Source organism: Drosophila kikkawai, chromosome 3L (genome assembly GCF_030179895.1).
Source record: "Drosophila kikkawai strain 14028-0561.14 chromosome 3L, DkikHiC1v2, whole genome shotgun sequence".
NCBI lineage: Eukaryota > Metazoa > Arthropoda > Insecta > Diptera > Drosophilidae > Drosophila > Drosophila kikkawai.
The window spans coordinates 33908557-33916546 of NC_091730.1; positions in this window are offsets into that span (position 1 = coordinate 33908557).

Below are 7990 nucleotides of genomic sequence, written 5' to 3' on the forward strand. Positions count from 1 at the left end.
ATATAGACGTATGGCTGACAGGTTTGGGGGAACGCGAGCAACACCAATATATTTATTATACAGCACGCTCAATACAAAATCTTGAGAACTATCACTGGGGCACCATGGCATATTCGCAACCAAAACATCCACAGGGCTCTTTGCATTTTCGCAGTAAATGATGAAATAGAAAAACCAAAAGCGTTCTATAAGGAAAAACTTAAATGTCTGCCAATAATAACAATGTAAAGATAGTTTTTAAAGCATTTCAAGGTTTAGTTTGTTTTGTTGCATCGACCTGTTTTTGTTTAGCATTCGTAATTGCGGGACTTGAGGTCATAGCCGGCTTCGATTTTATAAAAATCAAAGACTCGGCTTTTGCTAAAAACAACAAAAGGAACTTGTCAATAGACAAGCAGCAGCTGTGGTGACGATCGTTTCGTTGGAGCTACACAACTCATCAGACCACTTGCTGACTATTACTAATTTTCTTGGTACTTTACCTTCAATCTTCGCTTAGACTCGTTGGGAATCGTTTCTTATACAATTCCTGTGCTCGTTGAATCTCTATCTTTGTATATTTTCTTCGATTTTCCTGCTTCTTTTTCAAAATTCTGCGGTCCTCTATGGCCGACTTTTGGGACTCACGCATCTTCATGTAGGCCAACTCCTGGCAGCGGGAGAAGATCTCAACCTGGGTCGACTTCTTCTGCAGCAGCTGGCGCTTCTTTCTAGCCAGCGACTTCTCCTTCTTGGTGCCATCAATCTGGGCTTTGCGCAATTAACGCAGTTTGTGGTTGCTGGTCAAACCTGATGTTATACTTGCTCTTCGCGGCGTCTCCGCCAACCACTCCTGGGTTGTTTCAGCATCGCAGCGGGTCGGCTTCTTGGTCACTCCCTCATAGCCAAAGATTCTTATATATCCATCTGTTGGCGGCTTCTTCAGCACCTTCTTCCGCATCTTGCCTGGGACTTCTGCGACTGTATTCACGGCCTTGTAGTTCTTGATCAGCTGCGACACTTCTTTAGCATACTGATTTGGCTTCTCACAAGCCTTCTCCTCCAGCTGGGAAGAAAACTTGTATCCATCGGCTGACATCGAAAATTCGAACTTCGAGATGAAATCGAAACCCAGCAGCGCATCATACTCAATGTCCGCATCTGCAGATCCACAATTGAAGCAGTGATTCCTCCTGTGGTTGAACTCGCGCTGCATCCTATTTTCCGGTGTCGACCTCTCATTGTTCGGCTTGAACGGCTTCTCGCCCACGCGTTCGTACACCTCATACTGCTCCTTTAGCTCTTTGTACGTTTTGCAACAGTAGAGAGAGTATCTAAAGTCACTCCTCATGCTTAGGCCGTCAACAACATAACGGATTACTGAACGTACATCGATGTTGCCAAGTGACGCAATCTTTTTCATCTGCAGTAGGTATACATGAAATGATTCGTCCTTGCGTTTCTTCCGAGTACGGAGCCGCTCATGGACATCAGCACTGCACACATATTGACGACTAAACTCTGTCTCCATCAGCATACGCATTTCTAAATATTGATGAACGAACGAAAATAATTTTGCAGTGTTCACCATTTTCACCCGAGCGTGGACATACATTTGTTTTATGTTCAGCCCGTAGACTGCAGCATTCTGCTCAACATTGTCGAACCAGTACTTTACTGGAATGGATTCTCCGTCAAATTCTGGAATAATTTTCGCGAAGCTTTCCGCTATAATCGAGCATCCACTGTTTTTCTCCTCCGCTCCAAACTTTATGGCAAGCAGCTGCACAAGGTCTTTAAGCGTTCTTGTGTTCTCGTCGATCGAGCTACTTTCAACTGCAATAACAGTTTCATTTTGCCTTCCAATTGTTCCGACACGATTCAGCATGCATCTTCTTGCTGCCTTTTGTTCTCTTGATTCGGCTAGTTCCTCACATTCATTCCCTTTTGCTATCCGGCGTTGAGACTTCTCGCGACGGTGTCACTCGCAATTTTCAGGTCCGGACGACCGCTTTTTCCCTGTGCCCCTTGTCACCCTCCCAGCTGTTAGTCTCCTGAGTTTACTACCCTTTTTTATATATATATATTATGTCAAAAAATCTTTTGACTTTCATAGCGAACGGTCATGTTTTTGTTTTGCGCTCCGAACTTTTGTGTTGTTTTGCATTTAAAACCACTGGGGTCCAGATTTTATGCAAGACGTTGATGTACTATGTACAGTACATATCAAGTGGAACTTGCGACACCAAGCACGTGCTTGTTCTGTTAGCAATTAGTAAACGCGAAGGAATAAAAAAAAAAAGGATGCGAGGAAACTACTACTGGCGCACTGCCGAATTGGTTGCTTGCATGCGTACTAAGTAGGTTAAGATTGAAGTTTTTAGTTTTGGGAGGCTATCGACATTAGATATTATTGTGTACAAATCGTTATAATTTGCACAGAGGACTCTAAAGGGTTCATGCAGTTCAAAGGATGTTCTACAGTGGGGCAAAACTAATGGTAAAAAGGATCTAGTGTTTCTTATTGGTACGTGAAAATTTAGCTGACCGAGCAAGTCAGCACTTTCCACGTCACCACGGATTAAGTTGTATAAGAATGTAACACCTAGCATGGTTCTACGATTAGATAAGGAGGGTAAGTTAATTAGTAAGAGTCTACTAGAATTAGACGGTAACCTCTGGTTTGCATCCCACTTTAAACCGCGTAAAGCGAAAAGTAAGAAGTTCTTTTGAAACGCAGGATCCATATTCTAAGATAGGACGAACATGTGAAGTATATAACGTTTTTGTAACATAGGGGTCATAGAATACCTTTCGATCACCGTTTAATGAAACCAAGCACACCCATAGCTTTATTCACCATGCTCGAAATATGATTGATTAAGTCGAGTTTAGGATCCAGACGGACACCTAAATCATCAACTATATTAATATTTTCCATAGAGCAGCCGTTTAGCGTATAAGTTGCAGGCTTAGGAGTGACACGGGAGAATGTCATTAGCTTGCACTTAGAGCCATTTAAGTTTAATAAGTTCACGCAGCACCATGTTTGAAAATTGACAACAGTTGGGACCCCCCAGTGGACAAAACGGAACTGGACAACACCGGGGGCACGGTCTCACCCGCGACGCATTCGGATACCGAATCTTTTTTAGCGCTCGATCTCAGGATTCTTGGAATTTGTCCCGGGGTCGGGGGCAGAGTCGAGGGAGGCTGCTGTTGAGAGCCTATCACTGGTGGCTGGGTAGATGCTGCACACCAGTTGCGGTTTTTTTGCACCTAGGAGCACAGATAGATGGCTTGCTTGACATTTCCTTGTCCCAAGTTAACCATGTCTTAAATTCTTTAAATCGCCTACTAGATCTGTGTTTCGTCTCTGATCCTGTAGGTGTAAACTTAACAAGAGTCGATCCATTGACGCTTCCCAAAGATCCTTACCACCCTACTTTCGAAGTGACCATCGATTTGGGAATTGTCGTACAGACCAAACCTGATCTGAGTCGCTCAGCCACTAAAGTTCGCTGCTTTCGTAAAGCAAACTTTCATAGATATCTTGATCTCTGAATTCAATTGGTCTGAACTTTACAGGTGCACTGACATGGCGTCCGCCGTGGATATTTTTTACAGTGCCATGAATGCGTTCTTTGCATCGTGTGTTCCGTTGACCTATCCGTCGGTGTCTAGTAAACCACCTTGGTTCACTAAAGAGCTGACACGCCTAAAAAACGTTAAGTCTAGGCTTTATAATCGCTATAAACGCACGGCTTCTCCAACTGTTCATTCAAGATATCTCAGTGCTCGGTCGAATTTCACCGTGCTTAGCACGCAGTGTTATAAAAGTTATTTAACTCGCTGTAGGTTTCAGTTCACGCAGGACCCGAAACAGTTTTATAACTTTGTTAACACTATACGAAAACCTAACCTATGTCCTTCCTCGCTTTCTTTTAATAACACTACAGCAAACTCTGACCAGGCCATCGCCGATCTCTTTGCCGACTTTTTCAAAACTACTTAATCTTCCTCAAATAGCTTAGATCAGACTTACTCTTTTGATTTGCCCAGGTCGAACCTAATTTTCAGTCCTATTTTAAACAAAAGTTCCCTTAGTTCGGATCTTCTTCGTGTAAAACCAGGTATTGTACTGGGGCTCTGTGCAATCCCCTTCTGCAATTTTTTACATTATCTCTGGAAACCTCAGAATTTCCCCTTAATTGGAAGGAATCATTTATAATTCCTCCCATAAAAAATGTAGCAAATAGGACGCCAGCAATTATTGAGGAATCTCTAAGTTGTCGGCAATTCCAAAACTTTTCGAGAATGTAATTACTCCTCATTTGCAGCATTTATGCAGATCCGTAATTTCACCATGTCAGCATGGTTTTATGAGGCGAAGATCGACCACTACAAATCTCCTGGAACTCACCTCTTTCCTTTCGAATGTAATTACTCCTCATTTGCAGCATTTATGCAGATCCGTAATCTCTCCATGTCAGCATGGTTTTATGAGGCGAAGATCGACCACTACAAATCTCCTGGAACTCACCTCTTTCGTTATTAGGGTTTTTCAACGTAACTTTCAAGCCGACGTGATTTACACAGACTTCAGTAAAGCTTTTGACTCGGTTAATCACTCTCTTCTTGTAAGGAAGCTTGACTTAATCGGGTTTCCTGTCGATCTTCTTAATTGGATTTTGAGTTATTTGAGTGACAGAACTCAAAAGGTTCTGTTTAAAAATGCTCTATCCAAATTCCTCAGAGTCACTTCTGGCGTCCACCTCGTCCACCTAGCCACCTCGGCCCGCTGCTATTTACATTGTTTATAAATGACGTTAAACTATGCTTGCAGTATAAGGACAGCTCTTGCAAGTCAGACCTGCAATCGGATCTCAATAACTTTCAAGCATGGTGTCGTGCTAATTTATTACATCTCAATAGCTCTAAATGCAAGCTGATGACATTTTTACGTGTCACTCCCCAGTTTGCAACTTATATGCTAAATGATTACGCTCTTGAAAGAAAATTTCTTTTTGATGATTTAGGCGTTCTCTTAGACCCTAAACTTTCGTTCTCTGAACATATTTCGTGCATGGTTAATAAGGCCAGAGGCATGCTCGGTTTTATTAAGAGGTGGTCGAAGGAATTCAATTCCCCTTATATAACGAAGACCCTTTTTACTTCGTTAGTTCGCCCTATATTGGAGTATGGTTCATGCGTCTGGAGTCCTCAATTCGGAGTCCATAAAAACCGTATTGAATCTGTACAAAAGAACTTCTTACTTTTCGCCCTCCGTGGCCTTCCCTGGGATGCTGGTGAGAGACTACCATTCTATTCTAGTAGACTTCTGTTAATTAACTTACCCTCGTTAGCTAACCGTAGAACGATGCTCGGTGTCGTATTTCTTAAAAACTTAATAAACGGTGATGTTGAGAGCCCCTATCTCTTAGGGCAGCTCAATTTGCACGTTCGTCGACTAACATCTAGAACCCTTATCCCTTTAGTAGTAAATCATTGTAGGCGGGAGTTTGAAGTACATGAACCCTTTAGGGTTTTATGTACGGATTATAACCGCCTCTCTGATATTAATATTCGTAGTGATAACCCTTCTATATTAAAAACTTTAATACTTGTAGAGTTAGCTCGTAGTGTAGCACCGTAGTCTAATTTTGGATGCGTTTTTATTTTTTATACCCTTGCAGGGTATTATAATTTCAGTCAGAAGTTTGCAACGCAGTGAAGGAGACGTTTCCGACCCTATAAAGTATATATATTCTTGATCAGCATCAACAGCCGAGTCGATCTACCCATGTCCGTCTGTCCGTCTGTCCATCTGTCCGTCTGTCCGTCTGTCCGTCTGTCTGTTTCTACGCAAACTAGTCCCTCAGTTTTAACGCTATCTGAATGAAACTTTGCATATAGTCTTCTATATGCTCTCACTGCTATATATGTCGGAACGGGCCGGACCGGACGACTATATCATATAGCTGCCATACAAATGTTCGATATATTTGTAGAAAAAAAATTATAACTTTGCTGTTTTTCAACATTTTTGCACCATTTTTTATATATGGCCATTTTTTATTATTTCAGAATTTTGGTAAAAATTTTATGAAAATCGGTCGACTATATGATATAGCTGCCATAGGAACGGTCGAGAAAAAAATAGAAAAAAAATTATAGTTTCGTTGTTTTTCAACGTATGTTTATCTACTCTGAGATATAAGCTTTTTTTATTATTCTAGAATTATGTTATAAATTTTATAAAAATCGGACAACTATATCATATAGCTGCCATATAAACCGATCGGTAGGTGTAGAGAAAATGTAAAACTGGGAATGTAAAACTGTAACTTTCAAACTGTAAACATAATAAGTATAAGTAAAATGTAATGAAACTCTGTTTTGTGAGTGTTTTCAGAATTTAAATCTATAATATAAACATCGAAACCAATCTGCAAGGGTATACAAACTTCGGCGTGCCGAAGTTAGCTTCCTTTCTTGTTATTTTTTATTTTACCTAGTTATTTATTTTTGCATGACTTGTAGTAGTAGCACTAATTTTGCATGCGTCTTTATTATTATTATACCCTTGCAGTGTATTATAATTTCAGTCAGAAGTTTGCAACGCAGTGAAGGAGACGTTTCCGACCCTATAAAGTATATATATTCTTGATCAGCATCAACAGCCGAGTCGATCTAGCCATGTCTGTCTGTCCGTCTGTCCGTCTGTCTGTCTGTCCGTCTGTCCGTCTGTCCGTCTGTCTGTCTGTCCGTCTGTCTGTTTCTACGCAAACTAGTCCCTCAGTTTTAAGGGGGTTTCCTGAATTAGGAGGCAAAAAAAATCGATTTTTTTTTTATTGCTTAAATCGATAGATAAACTATCTAAGAATATACCACAAAAATTTCAGAAGCCAATTCGAAGTATTTTCGAAGATACAGAGATGAAAGCAAAGGAGCGCCGGGTAGGTTTGCAGGCGCTTGGCGAACTTTGAGGCCCGTTTTCTCACTTTTAATTTTTACGATTCTTTCGAATTGGCGGGAAAGATAACAAAAAAACTTATTGACCGATTGAAACGAATAAAGGCTTATTCTCTTTAGAATTAAATTCTCTTCTATTTGAACTAAAACGGTTGTTGAAAACCGCTTTTTATATTTTTTACAGCATGTTAAAGTCAATATTTTATCCCGAAAAATGAAATATTGACTTTAACATGCTGTAAAAAATATAAAAAGCGGTTTTCAACAACCGTTTTAGTTCAAATAGAAGAGAATTTAATTCTAAAGAGAATAAGCCTTTATTCGTTTCAATCGGTCCATAAGTTTTTTTGTTATCTTTCCCGCCAATTCGAAAGAATCGTAAAAATTAAAAGTGAGAAAACGGGCCTCAAAGTTCGCCAAGCGCCTGCAAACCTACCCGGCGCTCCTTTGCTTTCATCTCTGTATCTTCAAAAATACTTCGAATTGGCTTCTGAAATTTTTGTGGTATATTCTTAGATAGTTTATCTATCGATTTAAGCAATAAAAAAAAAATCGATTTTTTTTGCCTCCTAATTCAGGAAACCCCCTTAAAGCTATCTGAATGAAACTTTGCATATAGTCTTCTATATGCTCTCACTGCTATATATGTCGGAACGGGCCGGATCGGACGACTATATCATATAGCTGCCATACAAATGTTCGATAAATTTTTAGAAAAAAAATTATAACTTAGCTGTTTTCCAACATATGTGCACTATTTTTTACATATGACCATTTTATATTATTTCTGAATTTTGTAAACATTTTATGAAAATCGGACGACTATATCATATAGCTGCCATAGGAACGAGCAGGAAATTAATAGAAAAAAAATTATAACTTCGTTGTTTTTCAAACTATTTTTATCTACTCTGAGATATAAGCTTATTTTATTAGTTCAGAGTTTTGGTATAAATTTTATGAAAATCGGACAACTATATCATATAGCTGCCATATAAACCGATCGGTAGATGTAGGGAAAATGTAAAACTGGAAA